Raw genomic sequence first — 19842 nt, forward strand, 5'->3', positions numbered from 1 at the left:
GCGTTAAATATAGCTGATGAATAAAATTATAATTAATCATCGCTAGTCTAGCATTAATTAATTTCCGAATACTATTCTGACAAATTTCCATCCAAGCTTCTTCAGCTATTTTATGTCCTAAATCTTTTCCCATTTCAACTTGTCTTTATCCCAGTATTTTTTACTATCAATTTCTTGTAAAATACAATACAAATCAGATATATATCCCTTTTTTGGTATTGAAAGTACAAATTCTTCAAAACTAGATTCAGGCAATAAAATCATATGTCGACCACATAACTGTTTTACAAAAGATTTTAATTGATAATATACAAATATAGAATTTGCACTAATACCATATTTCCTTTGTAATTCGTCAAAGGAACAAAAACAACCCTCACAAAAACAATCAGATAAATTTTTTATTCCCTTCTTTTCCTATTGTTTCAAAGTGGCATTGGAGACCGTAAAAGGAACAAGTTGATTATTATATAATGGCAATCTTCCAGAATATATATTTTAAAGTCCCAATTTTTAAAATTTACTTGTCCATAAATTCAATAAATGTTTCAATATTGGTACATCATAAGTTCGTAATACATTTTTATTCCATCGAAACAAAAACTCATGAGGAAATATTTCTAAAATAACCGCCATTTCTATCTTTACCCAACTAGGTGGGTCGTCCATATTCATTAATGCACTAAGAAATGTGAATTGAGCTGCTTCATAATAATGCTGAAAATTCGGTAATCTTAAACCTCCAAATTGAAAATCCCACATCAATTTTCTCATTGCTACTCTGGGAAATTTTCCCTTCCATAAGAATTCTCTAATCGCTTTATATAAGTCCTTAAAAAAACTTTAAAAAAAAATAAGGAATTGATTGAAACAAATATTGTATGCTAGGAAAAATGTTCCTCCCTAGTAAACCCAAAGGTAGATCCCTCCACCTAATCAAATCTAATTTAATCCTTTTTATTAAAGGAAAATAATTAATTGAATATAATTCTTGAAATTCTGTATTAACATTAATTCCTAAATATTTAATTTGTGTAGTCCACTTCAAATTTGTAATATTTTTATATACTGAATAATCATCTTTACAAATTGGCAAAATTTCACTTTTAGCCGAATTTACTTTGTAATCAGATAATTGGCCATAAATTTCTAAACATTCTTGAATTGCAGGTAAAGAAATATCTGGATCCACCAAATATAATAAAACATCATCAGCAAATAAATTAATCTTGTATTCCTCATTCAGAACTCTCATACCTTTAACATTTTCATTTTGACGTATTAATTGTGCTAAAGGTTCAATAACTATAGCAAATAAAGCAGGTGACAACGGACATCCTTGTCTAGTAGAACTTGTCAAACTAAAAGATTCTGAAATTTGGCCATTAACAGCAATTCTAGCCTTCGGGCTATTATATAAAGCCTTTATCAACCCAATAAATGAAGAACCAAAACAAAATTTCTCAAGTACTTTGAACAGAAACTTCCATTCCACTCTGTGGGATGAGTGCACAAGTGAGTCACACAGGGAGTGGTCCCGACAGAAGACAGAGAGGAAAGGAGAGGGGAAGATGTGTCTAGTGATGGGATCCTTTTGTAAGTGCCAAAAATTCTGGAGGATAATGTGTTGGATGCAGAGGCTGGTGGAGTGGTAGATGAGGATGAGGAGGGGTCCATGTTTGTTACATCAGGGGCAGAAGAGGCCAGGGCAGATGAGCAGGAAATGGAGGAGATTTGGGTGAGGGCTGAGTTGATGGTGGTGGGGGAGGTGGGGGGAGGGGGAGAGAGAACCACGTTTGTGGAAGAAGACAGACATTTCAGAAGATCTGGACTGGAAGAAATTCATCTTGGGAACAGATACAGCAGAGACAGAGAAATTGAGAGAATGGGATAGAATTTTTGCTGGGGACAGAGTGAAATTAAGTGTAGTCAAGTTAGTTGTGGGAGTTAGAGGGTTTGTAATGTATGTCGGAGGAACACTTATCTCCCGAGATGGAGACAGAGAGATCCAGGAAGGGGAGAGTGTTGTCCCAAGATGATATCTTCCTCTGTGACTCCCTCAAACACTCATCCCTCCCTACCAATCACCACCCCTTGACCCAGCACATTTCACTGTGACCTCAAGATGTGCCACACCTGCACTCACACCTTCTCCCGTACCTCAGTCTGGGGCCCTAAACGGGGCTGTCAAGTGAAGCAACACTTCACTTATGTATCCAGAGGATTGATTTACTGAATTCACTGCTCCCTTTGTGGAATTCTCTCCATCAGGGAGACTGGGTGTACATTGGGAGATGGCTTCACTGAGCACCTTTGCTCTGTTCATTACAGAGACCATTTCAGTTCTGTGTCACACTCCCATACTCACATGTCTGTCCATGGCCTTATGTACTATCCCACCAAGAAATCTCTCCAACTACAAACGGTCTTTTAGAACCAGAAAGCAGCCCCCTTTGGGCCTTCTAGTCAGTGCCAAACCATTTTTTTTGCCTAGTCCCACTGACCTGCACCCAGTCCATAGTCCTTCATACCTCTCCCATCCATGCACTTGTCCAAATTCTTCTTGAATTTGGACACATTCACCATTTAAGTTGGAAGCTCGTACCACACTCCCACGATGCTCTATGTGAAGAAGTTCCCACTCACGTTCCCCCTAAACTTTCCCCTTTCACTCTTAACCCATGTCGTCTGGTTCGTATCTCACCTACCCTCAGTGGAAACAGCCAATTTACATTTACTCTCCATGTTCCCCTCATAATTTTAAATACTTCTATCAAATCACCCCTCATTCTTCTACGGTCCAGGGAATAAACTCCTAATCCTGCTTAACCTTTCCCTGTAACTCAGTTCTTGAAGTCAGGGCAACATCATAGTAAATCTTCTCTGCACTCTTTCTATCTTATTGATACCTGTCTTGTAGTTAGGTGACCAAAACAGCACACAATACTCCAAATTTGGCCCCACTAATGTCTTATACAGGTACATGATCATTTATCTGGAACCCGTGGAGGACAGTGGGTTCTGAACTTCAAATTTTTCTGTATCTCAGAAAGCCCACCCGAATTGTACTGCCTATCCACCCCCAACCCCTTCCAGACGCCTGCCAGTTACCCATGGTAAAATGTACCTCATCCTCTGGCTGATGGGAAGGGGCCCTACAATGTCCATGTGAACATAGTCTAACCTGTCTGCTGTGGGTGGGGCTTTAATGTTATGATGGACTTTGGCTTGCTGGCGTTGTACACAGATTTTTTCCAAAAGTGAAACTTCACGCTGAAGCCCATACTATACGAACTTAAGGCGGCTGTTGACTGGATGGAATGATGAGACAGTCCATCCACCGTCTTCAGGTCATGGGCAGGATTGGCCTGGGGTGGCCTGTAAACATATCACACAGGAGCGTTGGGCCCCCTGGGTCTCTGGTGCAAACTCGTCAATCTGTAGGCTGGTGATGGCAATGTGGTACACCCGTGTGTCAGCATCTTCAGCCTCGTCCTTGGCAAGATGAGCTACATTGATGCCATCCGTCACCTCAAAAATCGTTGGCCTGGACAGTGAGTCAGCTACTACGATGGACTTCCCCACTACGTGACAGATGTCCATTGTATATTCAAAGATGTATGAACGATGCTGTTGTTGCCTTGCCAATCAGGGGTCCGAGATTTTGCCCAGCGCCTGCACCAGCAGCTTGTGGTCTATGTAGGCCGTGAAAACTTCATCTTCGAGGATGTACTGGCCATGTATGTTACCAGCAGTTTAAGATCAAAAGTGCTGTACTTCAGCTCGGGTGGTTGGAGGTGTTTGCTGAAGAAAGCGAATGGCTGCCATTGATGATCAACCCACTGTTGCAGCATTATGCCCACTGAGGCATCTGCTGTGTTTTTTTAAACTTTATTTATTCGTTCAAAAAACAAATAATATATGACATATACAGCAATTAAACATAAACATGAATGCTTTTTTTATATATAGAAAAAATAAGAAAAGAACCCCCCCTCCTTCAGACAACTCTCCTAAGGAGAGCCATAAAAAAAGAAAAAAAGAAAGAATATTAAAGAAAAAGTTAAATATACATATTAAAATCTAGTCAATATAAATTGAAATGTAAATATTCCAAGTATAACAACCATTTATTAATAAAAAAATTATAATTATCATGTGAAACACAAGTAATTTTTTCCATTATTAAACAATATCTCATCTCATTAAGCCATCTATTAATATCAATCATATTTGTATCTTTCCACATACTAGCAATACATTTTTTTTCTAGGGATAAAGCTAAATATACAAAAGCAAGCTGGAACTTATTTAATCCCAAACATTTCAGAGGTTGCAAATTACCCAATAAAAATACTGTTGGATCTAAAACTATTTTAATCTTATACAGGTATTCTAAAAACGACTGAATTTTCTTCCAAAAAGATTGTATATGTATACATAACCAAACAGCATGAAAAAAAGTTCCAACCGTATCACCACATCTAAAACACAAATCTGATTCATTAAAACCATATTTTTTTAATTTTTCAGGTGTCAAATATAATTGATGTAAAAAATTATAATTAATCATTGCATAAGGTGCATTTATCAATCTAGTTACACTATCATAACAGATATCTAACCAATCATCTTCAGGAAAAATAAAACCAATATCCGCTTCCCATTTAATTGTAGATCTATCCCAACCCTTTTTATCTATACCATCCTGTAATATTTGATACATAGATGAAATATAACCCTTCTCTGGTACCTTCATAAGAAAAGTCTCAAATTTAGTCATTTTAGGTAAAATCATATCTCTACCAAACATACATTTTACCAAAGATCGAATTTGATAATAAAGAAATAAAGAGTTCTTATCAATACCCAAAATCTTCCCTCATCTGATTAAAAGATAAAAACTTACCCTCTTTAAAACAATCTCCCAAATTTTTCACACCTTTAAATCTCCAATGCAATAAACTTTGATTATGTATTGTAAAAGAAATAAGTTGATTATTATATAACAGAGTCAAAGCCAATAATTTATCCCTAGAGCCTAACATTCTATTTTTCTTTATCCATAATGTCATTAAATGTTTTAGTATAGGCACATTATATTGTGGCAACAAATTTATATTCCACCTAAACAAAAATTGATGAATTTCAAATTCAGAAATACTTGCTATCTCAATTTTAGCCCAACTAGGAGGCCGTACCAAATCCATCAATGAACTAATAAATTTAAGGTGGGCTGCTTCATAGTAATTTTGAAAATGTGGTAAACGTAGTCCCCCTAACTCATATTTCCAAGTTAATTTATTCAAAGCTACTCTCAAAAATTTACCTCTCCATAAAAACTCTCTAACCATTTTATTCAAATCTCAAAAAAATTATCAAATAAATACGGAATAGATTGAAACAAATATTGTAAACGCGGAAAGATATCAATCTTAATTGTATTTATCCTTCCTATTAAATTAATAGATAAATCTTTCCATTTAATCAAATCAGTTTTAATTTTTTTTCATTAATGGAGCATAATTTAATTTATATGAAGATTGATAATTAACATTCAAATTTATACCCAGATATTTGATTCGATCAGTTCACTTCAAATTAATAATATTCTTATAAACGGAATAATCTCCTTCACTTACTGGTAATATTTCACTTTTTTCCCAATTAACTTTATATCAAGAAAGACATCCATATTGTATTAAACATTCCTTCAAGTGCAGAAGTGACTGAGGTTGGTTTATTAAATATACCAATATATCATCAGCAAATAAATTAATTTTATACTCCTCATCTAAAACTTTCATACCTTGTATCTGTGTATTTTGTCTTATCAACTGTGCTAAGGGTTCGATCACTAACGCAAACAAAGCTGGTGATAAAGGACAACCTTGATGCGTTGATCGAGTTAACTTAAAAGATTCCAAAATCAAAACATTCATCAATACTCTAGCTACCGGTTTACTATATAAAGCCCTAATCCATCCAATAAAAGAAGGACCAAACTTAAATTTCTCCAGAACTTTAAACAAAAAATTCCATTCAACTCTGTCAAATGCTTTTTCTGCATCTAAGGATATCACCATCGGGTGATCTAAAGATTGTCAAAATCTATTAATCAAACTAATCACGTGAAAAATGTTATCCGAAGCATATCTATTCTTTATAAAACCTGTTTGATCCATATGAATCAACTTTGGTAAAAATTTAGCCAATCTATTCGCTAATATTTTAGCTAATATTTTATAATCTACATTTAACAACGAAATTGGTCTACATGAAGATACTTTCAATGGATCTCTATCTTTTTTAGGAATTACTGTAATTAAAGCACTAGAACAAGACTCAGGTAATTCATAATCTTCTCCAACTTGATGTAATACATCCCTAAACACTGTAGACAAATCATCATTAAAAATTTTTATAAAATTCAACCGAAAATCCATCATCACCAGGCGATTTACCGTTCGGCATTTCCAACATCATTCAGATGTATATAACTTTTTATAAAATGAATAAAATTCATCATTAATCTCATGAGGTTTATAAATAATAAGAGAATTCTGTCTAACAGCGTGAATAGTCCTCGATATCTGTTCTTCTTTAATTGCCACGCCAATACCTTATGTGCTTTCTCTTCCCATTCATAATACCGTTGTTTAGTTCTATTAATCACACATTCAAATTGATAAGATTGCAAAGTATTATATTCCAATTTCAGCCTAGATAATTCTATTTTCTGATCTTCTGTAGCATCTTTCTGAAATTCCTTTTCTAACTTATCGATCTGTTTCTCTAATTCAAGACTCTGATTTAATCGATTCTTTTTTATTTTAGAAGTATAACTAATTATTTGTCCTCTCAAACAGGCTTTCATAGCATACCATAATACAAACTTACTTTGAACAGAATTAGAATTTTCTTTCAAAAAAAACTAATTTGTTTTTTCAAAAAATCACTAAATTCCATATTTTTTAACAACATTGCATTAAATCTCCAACGATAAGCTATTTGAATTTTCTCAGAAGTTTCATATGTAAAATATAACAGAGAATGATCTGAAATCACCCTACTTTTATATTCCACTTGTTGTATTTTCCCTTGTAAATGTGCCAATACTAAAAAGAAGTCAATCCTTGAAAACGATTCATGTCTAGATGAATAAAAGAAAAAATCTTTCTCTGTCGGATTTTTCTTTGGCTTGGCTTCATGGACGAAGATTTATGGAGGGGTAATGTCCACGTCAGCTGCAGGCTCGTTTGTGGCTGACAAGTCCGATGCGGGACAGGCAGACACGGTTGCAGTGGTTGCAAGGGAAAATTGGTTGGTTGGGGTTGGGTGTTGGGTTTTTCCTCCTTTGTCTTTTGACAGTGAGGTGGGCTCTGCGGTCTTCTTCAAAGGAGGTTGCTGCCCGCCGAACTGTGAGGTGCAAAGATGCACGGTTGGAAGCGATATCAGCCCACTGGCGGTGGTCAATGTGGCAGGCACCAAGAGATTTCTTTAGGCAGTCCTTGTACCTCTTCTTTGATGCACCTCTGTTTCAGTGGCCAGTGGAGAGCTCGCCATATAACACGATGTTGGGAAGGCGATGGTCCTCCATTCTGGAGACGTGACCTACCCAGCGCAGTTGGATCTTCAGCAGCGTGGATTCAATGCTGTCGGCCTCTGCCATCTCGAGTACTTCGATGTTGGATATGAAGTCGCTCCAATGAATGTTGAGGATGGAGCGGAGACAACGCTGGTGGAAGCGTTCCAGGAGCCGTAGGTGATGCCAGTAAAGGACCCATGATTCAGAGCCGAACAGGATTGTGGGTCTCCAAATATCTACTAAATTAAGATCTTTCATCAACACTTGGACCTGAATTGACATCTTTGATTTTTTTAACTTTCTTCGGAGATTTACCTAATAAAGGTTCCAAAACACAATTAAAATCACCACCAACTAAAATATTATCATTATCTTGACCCAAACATAAAAATGCATCTGAGATAAATATTTCATCATCTGTATTTGGAGCATAAGTATTAAGTAAAGTCTAAAATTAACTAAACACTTACAGTTCAATTTAAGAATACATCCTGCCTTTTCCTCCATTGATTGTAATTCAAAAGATAATTTTTTATGTATCAAAATTGCTACACCATTATCTCTAGAATTAAATGAAGAAGAATATACATGCCCAACCCAGTCCCTTTTTAATTTCATGCTTTCCTTCACATTCAAATCTGTTTCTTGTAAAATTTTCATTTTCTTAATATACGCCAAGACTCGCTTAAGTTTAATCGTACTATTTAATCCTCGAACATTAAAAGTAGCAAACCTCAACTTTAACATATCTACTATTATTACTAAATACCAATAATATCTTTATATAAAAACTGAAATCAACATATATAGGCCCTCCAACAGAAAAAATATCACAAATTAAAAACTAAATAAAATAAAAAAATAATATAAAAAAGAAAATTAGCCCCCCCAAAAAAACTACCACTGGGTCACCCACCAGTGGCTGATGACTAGTAAAGAAAGTGCAAATCTCTCCCTCCCCAGCCAAAGAGTCAATAACATCAAAATATCATAATAACAAAAGAAAAAATAGAAGAAGAAAATTCTTCTTTTCATCCAGAAGATTCCATTTCAGAAGGAGATAGACTCTTTCCATTCCCATTTTTCCCATTTCTGCCATTTCTTCCATTTCCAGAGCAAGCAGATTTTTCTTTATGAGATAATGGTGGACTACGTCTTTGTCCTCTTAAATCTGGTAATGAATCAGCAAAAATCATTGCTTCATGATCAGTTTCAAAAAACCGAAATTGATAGTCTCCATAAAACACCTTCAACACTGCAGGGTAACGAAAAGTAGACTTATAACCTTTACGCCACAAAACTTCTTTAACTGAATTGAATCGACGTCGACGTTGAATGACCTCTTGACTCAAATCAGGATAAAAAAAAGACTCTGCTATTCTGAATCAATAATGGGGGTTGTCGTTGTCTCGCATTTTGTACTGCAAGTCAAAGTATTGCTTCTCTGTCCAAATAACTCAAATATCAAATTATTACCGGTTTCAGTGGTTGACCAACTGAGGGTGTTCTTCTTAAAGCTCTATGGGCTCTTTCCAGTACCAATCCCCCAGAGAAAAATTCTTGCCCTAATATTTGTGGAATCCAATCTTTAAAGAAATGAAGAGGATCTTTTCCTTCAATACCTTCTGGCAAACCAACAATTTTCACATTATTCCTTCTGCTTTGATTCTCCAAATAATCTATTTTTCTTTCTAGCTCCTTCTCACATTCTCCTAGATCTCTGATTGATTTTTCCACCTTCAACACCTTTTCTGTGTTAGAAATCACTTGTTTACAGTCCAAAAAAGCGGTCTGAAATTTTAAAAAATCTTCACAAGATGCATCCACACGTGTCTTAGACAGTCTTAATTCTGAACTTATACCAGCATTCATTTGAACCATTTAATTCATTTGAGATGTCAACAAATCCATTCCAGATTTTATAACTGCTTAAATAACTTCATTTAATTGCATACACTGTGAATCGTAAATCTCAGCTCTGCTCTCTCTGACATAGTGACAGAACAAGGTAACTGCAGCTCCTGCTGCAACTCAATAGAAGGCATTTAAAAATTTTTACTGTGCGTCTGAACTCCCAGTGACGGCACTCCGACTTCCTCAGGGGGTCGCCGCTGGTCTCCCCCCTTATCTCATTTTTTCATCAATTCACAAAGAAAAACGATTTCTTCAGATTGAAATGCTACCTGATGCATTCCTGTTTGCTCCCTCCATTGAAATCGAAAGGCTTTCCAAATCAGGGTTCACTTCTTGGGAACACGCACCTTCTTCCGGAGAATGGGCAATTCCAGCGCCATCTTCACTTGGTGAGCAATAGACATTTTATTTTCAGCTCCCACAGGCAATCTTTGGGGTTTAGACAATGAAGAGATGTATCAAGTCATCTAGGCCCCAATTCTTCAGCACTTCGAATATGTAACTTCTTCTGCACTTGAAGTTTAGTTTTTTTTACTATTAGTGGCCATAATAATTTCTTCATACTTTAAACTAAAATTTAGAAAGTTTAAACTTGGAAACTAAGAGTTAAAAAACAGGTACTTAAAAGTCTGGCCAGAGAGGTCGAGATTACATGTCTAGACTCTATGCCATCTTGCCACGCCCCCCGCATCTGTTGTTAAAGTCTGGATCCAGGTGTGCCTGGAACGAGGCTTTGGAGAGAGCTGTTTTGGTCTCCTCGAATGCCTAGAGTGCTTCCGCAGACCAGCTGGGCTCTTTGTTACCTACTTTAATGAGGTCGAAGAGCGGCCGCATGGTGGCTGCTGCTCCTGGGAGGAAACAATGATAGAAATTCCCCATCCCATGGAATTCTGGTAGGCTTTTGAGGGTTTTGAGCCTGGGAAAGTTCTGAAGTATTACATTCTCTCTAGTTGGTACCTCTATATATTGATTTAGAAAACTTCCCTGAACACATTCAACAAACTCCAAGCCATTCAGCCCTTTTACAATATGAGATTCCCAGTCAACATGTGGCAAACTAAAACCCCCTACTATTATGACTTTATGTTTCCTGCAGTTGTCTGCTGTCTCTCTACAGATTTGTTGATTATTGGGCTGTTTATAACACAACCTCATGAATATGGTCATACCTTTACCGTTCCTCAGCTCGACTCATATACCCTCAGTAGACAAGCCCCCTGGTCTCTCCTGCCTGAAACACCACTGTGATATTTTCCCTGACAAGCAATGCCACTCCTCCCCTTTTCATCTATCCAATTCTGTCACGTCTAAAGCAATGTAAGGCCAGAACATTGAGCTGCCAGTACTACCCTCCTGTAACCAAGTTTCACTAAAGGCCACAATGTCATAATTCCACATTCAATCCACGCTTGTCTACCTTTCCTACAATACTCCTTGCATTGAAATAGATGCACTTTAGAATATTTCCACCACATACACCCCATTGACTCCTAACAGTGCATGCAAGTTTCACATAAACTTTTCCATCCTCCACTCCTGTATCTGATCTGGCACTCTGTAATCTAGTTTAAACCCACCAGAGCAGCACTAGCAAACTTTCTTGCAAGGATATTAGTTCCCCCACTCCTCGAGTTTAGATGCATACTGTCCCATCTGAACAGGTCCCACCTTCCCTGGAAGAGAGCCCAATGATTCAGAAACTTGAAGCTTAGTGGAGATGCGACCAATCTCCTGCACTGTGAGAAATTGTTAACAGATTCCGCATGCTTTGCTTCTTCTTGTCTTCTCTGATATAACATGAGGTCAAATATATTTATTGATGACCAACTCTTGTGATCGCAGGAGAAATCACAGTGGACAATCAACTTTCACTTCAGAGAAGTAATAATCCTGAATATTTCAGCATGGTGTGCAGCACTGGATGATAACGGCAGAGGGCGGTGTTTAGTAGCCACAAACATTAACCAATTGGATTGGAAGAACTGCACTGCGTGATTCATTGCATGGGACCGTGACTATCATGCAAGTGGCACTGTGCAGGAACATTAGAGTAGTTCAGTACGGTTTTGGCTGCACCTCCATATTATCATAGAGGGCCCTTCTACCCTACTCACTGTAGCTGAAGTTTGTTTACCTGAGAATTTCTCCAACTAGCAGAATGACAGATATGAGGTGACTGATTCAAACAGAAAAGACTATAGATTGTAGTAGAAACACACAGAAATAATGGTGGAACTCAGCAGGTCTCACAGGTCCATGGCAGATAAAGATATATCACCGACCTTTCGAGCTTGGGCCCTCCTTCATGAAGTAAAGAACAGGCCAGCATCTGAATAAAGACCAAAGAGTGGGAGATGGAAGAGCCCAGCTGAACAGCAAAACAGTTCTAATTAGATTTGATAAGAGGAGGGGTGAGAATTGATTTTGGCTCCGTGAAAGGAGGCATTTGGTAAAGCAGAGAGAGAGAGAGAGGAGAGAGAGAGAGATATCTGGGTGAAAGGCAGCAGGGTGAAGAGGAAGGAAGAAGGAAGAAGTCAATGTTAATCCTATCTGGTTGAACGGTGCTCAGGTGGAGGATGAGGTGCTGTTCCTTCAATATGCGGCTGGTCTCAGTCTGGCAGTGCATGAGACCATGGACAGACATGTCAGCAAGGGAATGGGGTGGGAAATTGAAATGGATGGCCACTGGGAGATCCACACTTTTCTGCCAGACAAAGCTGAGGCACTCAACAAAGTGATTTTCCAGTCTCTCCAATCTACAGGAACCCATAATGGGAGCACAGGATTCAGTAGATGGCCCCTGAAGATTTACAAGTGAAATGTTATTTCACTTGAAAGGTCTGTTTGGGCCCCTGAATGTTGGCGAGGGAAGAGGCATGAGTGCAGGAGGAGCACCTCATGCAATCACAGGGGAAGGAGTCAAGAAGGTAACTGATTGGAAGGGAGGAGTGGACAAGGGAGTCACAAGGGGATTAGTTCCCTGTGAAATGTGGAGAGGGGAGGAGAAGGGAAGATGTGTGAGGTAGTGGTATCACATAGTAGGTGGTGGAATTGATGATGTAGAGGCTGGTGGGTAGTAGGTGAGGACAAGGGGAATCCTGTCCTTGCTGTGCATGGGGGTGGAGGGGTGTCAGGGCGGACGTGCTGGTAATGAAGGAAATGCAGGTGATGGTCCAGTTGATGTTGGTAGAGGGAACCAAGTCGAAGAAGATGATCTTTGGCTTCAGTAGGATTAGGTATGACCACCCCATCTACACATTAATAACTCAGTTGTGGAGCAAATGGAGAGCATCAAGATCCTAGGAGTTCATTTAACAAGTGACCTATCATTGACTCACATCTCCTCACTTGAGGAAGATGCATCAGTGACTGCACTTCCTGAGAAGACTGAAGGGGGTAAGGCTACTGGCCACCATCACCTCAAACTTCTACAGGTGCACTATTGAGTGTGGTCTTGTTGCTGCAGAGAAATAGATTGAAGGTCAATCGACATGAGCATAAGAGTGCCAGAAAGGATCACTAGAGTCTCACTCTCTGTCCTATTGATGTTATCTACTTGGATCGTTGTCTAATTGTTTAGTACCCCTTTCACCCGCACACATCATTTTTCAGCTACACCCATTGGGAAAGAGATATGAGTATCAGAGCTAGTACCACCAGGCTGAGAAACAGCTTTTGCTCACGGGCAGTGAGGATGTCGAATGACCACAGGAACTGCTGACACTAACTGTATTTATTTTAATTTATGTATAAATTATATATGTATAATTTGTCTTTGTGTGATATAGCTGGTTGTGTGTCTCCGTGTTTTGCACCGAAGTCCGGAGAATGCAGTTTCATTGTGTTGTACTTGTACAATCAGTTTATATTAAACTTAAATGTGAACTTGATCGAACGCTGTTATATTCAACGGTAAAATCAGGATTTGGATTATTTGTTGCTTGTGGAGTAAATGAGAAGTATTATCTGATGCACTGCTTGGTGAGGTTTTCACCGCACCAGGTCTTCTTTTCTTTGGCTTGGCTTCGCGGACGAAGATTTATGGAGGGGGTAAAAGTCCACGTCAGCTGCAGGCTCGTTTGTGGCTGACAAGTCCAATGTGGGACAGGCAGACACGGTTGCAGCGGCTGCAGGGGAAAATTGGTTGGTTGGGGTTGGGAGTTGGGTTTTTCCTCCTTTGTCTTTTGTCAGTGAGATGGGCTCTGCGGTCTTCTTGAAAGGAGGTTGCTGCCCGCCGAACTGCGAGGCGCCAAGATGCACGGTTTGAGGCGATATCAGCCCACTGGCGGTGGTCAATGTGGCAGGCACCAAGAGATTTCTTTAGGCAATCTTTGTACCTCTTCTTTGGTGCAGCTCTGTCACGGTGGCCAGTGGAGAGCTCGCCATATAACACGATCTTGGGAAGGCGATGGTCCTCCATTCTGGAGACGTGACCCACCCATTAAGATATAATATTGCAAGCAATGCTTTGTTGAGTTGAATGAATAAGACTCAGATGCTCAAATTGAAACATCAAGAGTAAAATTTCATTTTATATTTATTATCTACAACAACAGGTCAAATCATCACATGTTAAATAATGACAGTTACTAAATATAACCATTTATCTGTTATTGAAACCACACATTTGAATAGCAAAATTAAACGGATATTTAAATTTGGGGTGTCTTTGGTAAGTTTATTAATTATGCAGCCAAGATTATAAAATCTATTTACATTCAAGTACTGATGCACCTACCCTGCCATTGAGCTAATTAAATGAAAGATGTTCCTGGGTATCAACCTTCATAATTGCACATCCACAACATTCAATCTACTTTGAGGCTGCCTCTGTAGTGGCCCTGAAAATTGGTGGACTGCCAGAAATGATCATGTCCTTACACAGGTTGCATGCAAGTGTTTTTCTGATAAAACAGAATCACTCATCACCATCCACACCATCAGACCCATGAGCTCCTTCACCGATATCCTAGTCCCGGGTCATGGTTTTCCTGCTGCTATGATCACGCTTTTCAATTCTGTTAACCAAGTCATTAGCCTGCTGCCTTTCTCACTTAGATTGAAATTATTTCCCCACATCTCATTGATTCCACGGCAGTCAAATGCAGATTTGATGCCGAGTTTCCAATTTTCTATAATTTCTGTACCTTACGATCAGCTCAAAACAAATGAGATTCTGCACAGATAATTCTACATAAACCTATGTGAGCAGAGTTGGTCACAGCCATCTCACACCATTGATATGAAACATTGTATATCCCCTTGTGGGATTCTTTGGCTTGGCTTCGCGGACGAAGATTTATGGAGGGGTATGTCCACGTCTGCTGCAGGCTCGTTGTTGACTGACAAGTTCGATGCGGGACAGGCAGGCACAGTTGCAGTGGTTGCAAGGGAAAATTGGTTGGTTGGGGTTGGGTGTTGGGTTTTTCCTCCTTTGTCTTTTGACAGTGAGGTTGGCTCTGTGGTCTTCTTCAAAGGAGGTTGCTGCCCGCCGAACTGTGAGGCACCAAGATGCACGGTTGGAGGCGATATCAGCCCACTGACGGTGGTCAATGTGGCAGGCACCAAGAGATTTCTTTAAGCAGTCCTTGTACCTCTTCTTTGGTGCACCTCTGTCTCAGTGGCCAGTGGAGAGCTCACCATATAACATGATCTTGGGAAGACGATGGTCCTCCATTCTGGAGACGTGACCCACCCAGCACAGTTGGGTCTTCAGCAGCATGGATTTGATGCTTGCGGATTCTGCCAGCTCGAGTACTTCGATGTTGGTGTTGAAGTCATTCCAATGAATGTTGAGGATGGAGCAGAGACAGCGCTGATTGAAGCTGCAAGCTTACACCAAGACACAAGAGCAACTTGTCCGTGAACTACTCTTTGCAGACGATGCCGCTTTAGTTGCCCATTCAGAGCCAGCTCTCCAGCGCATGACGTCCTGTTTTGCAGAAACTGCCAAAATGTTTGGCCTGGAAGTTAGCCTGAAGAAAACTGAGGTCCTCCATCAGCCAGCTCCCCACCATGACTACCAGCCACCCTCCCCACCATGACTACCAGCCACCCCCCACCCCCCACATCTCCATCGGGCACACAGAACTCAAAACGGTCAACCAGTTTACCTATCTCGGCTGCACCATTTCATCGGATGCAAGGATCGACAACGAGATAGACAACAGACTCGCCAAGGCAAATATCGCCTTTGGAAGACTACACAAAAGAGTCTGGAAAAACAACCAACTGAAAAACCTCACAAAGATAAGCGTATACAGAGCCGTTGTCATACCCACACTCCTGTTCGGCTCCGAATCATGGGTCCTCTACCGGCATCACCTACGGCTCCTAGAACGCTTCCACCAGCGTTGTCTGCACTCCATCCTTGTCAGATTGTTCAGGTGGTAATTAGCCTGATTCATTCTGAGGTCTTGGTTGGTTACATGGAGCAATTCATGCTAACAGAGGCAAGGCTCCCCAACTCTTCCTCTGCTTCATCAATTACTAATTTGGTGCTGTCTCATATATCCACAATGAGCTAATTGACTTTATCCACTTTATCCTTAAATTCACTTGGTCCTACTCCCGCAACATACTCCCTTTTTGCAATTTTTATCTCCTTCTAGAGAGGCAAACTCTTGACTGATATCTTCTACAAACCAACCAAATCCAATAGCTACTTTGACTACACCTCTTCACACCCTGTTCCATGTAAGGGGTCTATTAATTTCTCTCAATTTTTCAGTCTCCCTCACAACTGCTGCCAGGACAAAGTCTTCCATGCCAGGTAATCAGAGAAGTCTTCCTTCTTAAAACAACATGGCTCCCCCTCTACCACCATCAAATTGGCCCTCACCAACATATCGTCCATTAACTGCACATCTGCCCCAGACCCTCCTCGACAAGTGCAAAAAGGATCTCAACTACCACCCCACCAAATTCTGTAATCTCTGCCACCTACCATATTATCCCAACAGCAGACACATCTTCCCTTCACGTCGCTCTCCATTTTCCATAGAACTTCCTCATTTTGTGACTCCCTCATCCACTCCTTTCCAATTCCCCATAGAACCATATCCTCTGACTTGCACCCCAACCTTCACCTCACCACTATTCCAGGCTCTAAGCAATCCTTCCAAATGAAGCAACACGGGGTTTTTCTAATGCTGATTGGTGGGGAGGGATGTTGATTAAAACAGATTCACAGAGGGGTGGAACCAAACTGAAGAAATAGAGGAAAAGGTGGTCAGCACACAAGTAGCTGATAGGGGGTTTGTGTGGAAAGAAAGGCAGATAGGGAAAAATCGGGGGCATGGGGAATGTGTTACAATGCATAGTGACACAGTGTGAAGTGAAGCAAATAAAGAACAAAAGGCTTGTATTTAAATGCATACAGCATAAGAAATAAAGTGGACAACCTTGTAGTAAAGTAACTGATTGGCTAGTACAGAGTCATGGCTAAAGGCTGGATGTCATTGGGAACTGAATGTCTGAGGATGAGCAGGTAATCGGGGGTGCTGTCGTTCTGCTGGCAAGGAACAACATTAAATCCTTAAAAGAGCTGACAGGGCTCAGAAGCTATAGAATCAATGTGGGTTCAGTTAAGAAATGGCAAGGGTGAAGACACTGTAAACTGTTATATACACACTTCCAAGCATTAGCCGTGATGTGGACAAAAATTTGAACAGCAGATGGAAAAGACGTGTCAGAAGGGCCATGTTATGGTAGTCATAGGGGATTAAATATGCAGGTAGATTGAGAAAACCAGGTTAGGACTAGATCTCAAGAGAGAGATTTAGTAGAAAACCGATGAGATTACTTTTTCGAGCAGCTCGGTCATGAGCCCACGAGGGGATTGGCTGTATTGTAGTGGATCTGGAGCGATGAGCCCGAGGTGATTCAATTGCTTTGAGTAAAGGAACCAATAGGGGGCAGTTATCATAATATATATGATTGAGTTCAATTTGAGATTTACAAGGAGAAAACAAAAGCAGATGTGCAGTAAAAGGAATTACACTGACATGAAAGGAACTGGCCAAAGTAGATTAGAAGGGGGCACTAGTAGAGAAGACAGCAGAGCAGAAATGGATGGAGTTTCTGCAAGAATTGGGAAGTATAAATACAAACCCCCAAAAAAGGAGAATATTCGAAAAGAAAAATGTCACAATTATGCCTGACTCGGAAAGTCAAAGCCAACGTGAAAGCAAAAAAGAGCAACAGAAAATAGTGGGAAGACTATCTCCGGCTCCCAAGCAAAGACCGGTACACACAGCAAACCACGCCAAGGCGGTCCAAAGAAGAAAGAAGACCATCTGAACGCTTAAAGCACTATGTGCCCCGATTATTGTTAAATACTTTCCCTTTTATAATTATAATTACTCATGGGGTGTATTCTAATTCTCACTTGTAGTCCTGGCCCGATGTAATCTTATTGACCACCGCCAGTGGGCTGATATCGCCTCAAACCGTGCATCTTGGCGCCTCACAGTTCGGCGGGCAGCAACCTCCTTTGAAGAAGACCGCAGAGCCCACCTCACTGACAAAAGGCAAAGGAGGAAAAACCCAACACCCAACCCCAACCAACCAATTTTCCCCTGCAACCGCTGCAACCGTGTCTGCCTGTCCCGCATCGGACTTGTCAGCCACAAACGAGCCTGCAGCTGACGTGGACTTTTACCCCCTCCATAAATCTTCGTCGGCGAAGCCAAGCCAAAGAATCTTATTAGTTGGAAGGGACCCAGTCAGCATTTATCGTTGGGTGGAAGCCCGCCCTCTGCTGGACATTATGTCGCCCATTGCCCTTCCACGTGTATAAACATCCATATATATATATATATATATATATATACCCCTTGTGTCAGTAGCCATGTTAGTCTGATGAAAATAAAGGATGAGAAAGCATCAGGTCTCCTTTCATACAGACGTCTGTCTCGTTTTAAATCATACATTTAAGAAGGGCCCAGACCCGAAACTTCGTCATATATAGTTACCCCCTGTTGGACGCGGCAGGTCGTGTTAAGCTACAGCATTTCTCCATCTCATAGTATCCAGCTTAATCTCAACCTTCAAACAATGTGCTGGACGGGAGTTCAGAGACAGTGATGGACCCGGCGATGTGTGCTACCTTCTGTTTTCCGGGCTTCTCAAATTATCATTCCAGGGCGATACGCAACCAGTCGATATTATTTGAGCAGAACATGTTCGACAAAAGATTCCGAACCTCCTCGCACTGCTTAGAAAGTAGGCACCTTGGAAAGCAACGCAGGTGGGTGGAGTCGGTATGGGTGGACGCGTACGAGTTGGGTGAAGGGCAGGCACTCAATTTGGGGCTGAAAGGCAGCGGTGAGGATGGCTCGCGCGCGGACATCGAAACCCGCGAAAGGGAAGCAGGGAGAAGTCGATCCCATCACGGCCACCAACCCCTCCCCCCCCCCCCTCACCCTGGGAGGAAGGATGCTGGACAAGTGACGTTGAAAGGAGGGCGCAGAGAGCGCTGTAGTCGGTCTGTGTACCCTGGACCCACCTCCCTCGCATTCCCTGCGCGCAGGCCAATGAATTTTTATCATTGCTTTGTTCGGTAACTCGAGTGTCCGGGCACCCAGGAGGTGGGAAACGTCCCCTCCACCTTCATCACCATCGGGGTTTCAAACAGGTGAGGCAGACGTTCGGCTGCTCCTCCTCCAACCTCGTCCACTGCAATCGCTGCTTCCGATGTGGTTTCCTTCACGTCGGTGAGACGAAACGCAAACCTGGAGACCTTTTCGTATAGAGTCGACGATCTGGGTGCGATGGCGATGCCGCGCATTTGATATCCCTGCCATTTCAACGCCTCTTCCCATACTCACACCAACCTGGCCTCTCCACTGCCGGAGTGAGACCTGTTGCAAGTGGAGCAACAACCTCATGTCATCTTGAACGCGGTGACCGGATCCGATTCATCATCTCCTCGGGCAGTGAGTTCTACATATTAATGAATCTCCGTGTAAAAAAAAGGATCTTTCAGATCCCCTTGAAACCTTCCTCGCATCTTGAACCGATGCCCTCCCGTTCTTGATGATCCAACCGACGGAGTAAACCCAATCTGATTATCTACCCTCTCTGTTCTTCTCATCTCGGCCATATTTCTAACGATAAATATATATACATTTTAAATTTAGCACGGTAACAAGCCCTTTCTGCCCACCAGCGCGCGCCGCCCAATTTATTCACAATGAACCTATAAAACCCGGTACTTTTCGAACAGTGGGAGGAAGGAAACCATAGACCCGGGGAAAACCCACTCATTCAATGGACGGAAATTCTTTCTTGTTGCAGCCGAGTTGGTCCTCCGTAAAAAAAGTCACCCGTCCACATTC

The sequence above is a fragment of the Narcine bancroftii genome, chromosome 10 (assembly GCF_036971445.1).
Source record: "Narcine bancroftii isolate sNarBan1 chromosome 10, sNarBan1.hap1, whole genome shotgun sequence".
NCBI lineage: Eukaryota > Metazoa > Chordata > Chondrichthyes > Torpediniformes > Narcinidae > Narcine > Narcine bancroftii.